The 1060-nt window shown below is 40.8% G+C and overlaps 1 non-coding gene across 1 annotated transcript; it reads right to left on the bottom strand.

Moving 5' to 3' along the window:
* Positions 1–277: 277 nt before the first annotated feature.
* On the bottom strand, positions 278–359 carry TRNAS-GCU. The gene has a single exon. It is a non-coding gene; the product is annotated as a tRNA-Ser (tRNA).
* Positions 360–1060: the final 701 nt, after the last annotated feature.

Genomic DNA, 1060 nt, shown 5'->3' with positions numbered 1-1060 from the left:
AGTTGTATTCGACCTCAGACTTCAATTAGTTGTATAATTTTTTCGGTTGATTTTGAATTCTTTTGTATTCCAAGCCATTTTTCCAGTTTGTAAATAACTTTGAAATTTCTGACCCTGGTGTTGTATGTTTTTTAGATTTGAAATTTCTGACCCTGGTGTTGTATGTTTTTTAGAGTGTAAAAATTTTATCTTTCCATCGCTTCTGGTGAAGTAACGAGCCAAAGTGGACAACATGTTTTAGCGGTGGCCTTTGGTTAGGCCAAAAAAATAAACTTTTCGTCGCCTGAGAGATTCGAACTCTCGTGGGGAAACCCCATGTACTTAGCAGGCACACGCCTTAACCACTCGGCCAAAGCGACATTTTGTTTTAGGAACAAATCTCGAAGAGACACTAGGGACAACAATGGTAGATGATTAATGAGGAATCAATTAGAACTTCGGGACTTACAAAGGGCCTACAAGTAGGTTGGTTACTAAGTATATTTGTATACTTACACCTTTCTCCTTTAATAGTGTACTGGTCAAGGTGGGGAGATGGAAACTTAGTAGAAGAAGCAAGCGATGATTTTTTCTAGTGTACTGGTCAAGGTGGGGAGCTGCTCGGGAGCTCTACTACCACAAAGGGGTTTCGACTCGGAGTGTTGATTAAAGTGTAAAATATTTATCTTTTCATCGCCTGAGAAGTTCAAACTCTCGAAGGAAAATCCCATGTACTTAGCAGGCACACGCCTTAACCACTCGCCCAAAGCAACTTTTTTGTTTTAGGAACGAATATCGAAGAGGCACTAGGGACAACAAAGGTAGATGATTAATGAGGAATCAATTAGAACTTCGTGACATACACGGTAGCTTAGAGCGCAGTAAAGGGTAAGCCCAACGTCTTATAGACCAAAGGAAAGTCGTGGAAACCTAGTATTAGAAGGAAGCGATGAAGGCCTACAAGTAGGTTGATTCCTAAGTAAATTTTTATACTTACACGTTTCTCCTTTTCTAGTGTACTGGTCAAGGTGGGGAGATGCTCTGGAGCTCTACTATCATAGAGGGGTGTCGACCCGGAGTG

This window comes from Cucurbita moschata, unplaced genomic scaffold, assembly GCF_002738365.1.
Source record: "Cucurbita moschata cultivar Rifu unplaced genomic scaffold, Cmos_1.0 Cmo_Scf00727, whole genome shotgun sequence".
NCBI classification, from domain to species: Eukaryota; Viridiplantae; Streptophyta; class Magnoliopsida; order Cucurbitales; family Cucurbitaceae; genus Cucurbita; species Cucurbita moschata.
This window is presented reverse-complemented; position numbering and strand designations above follow the sequence as displayed.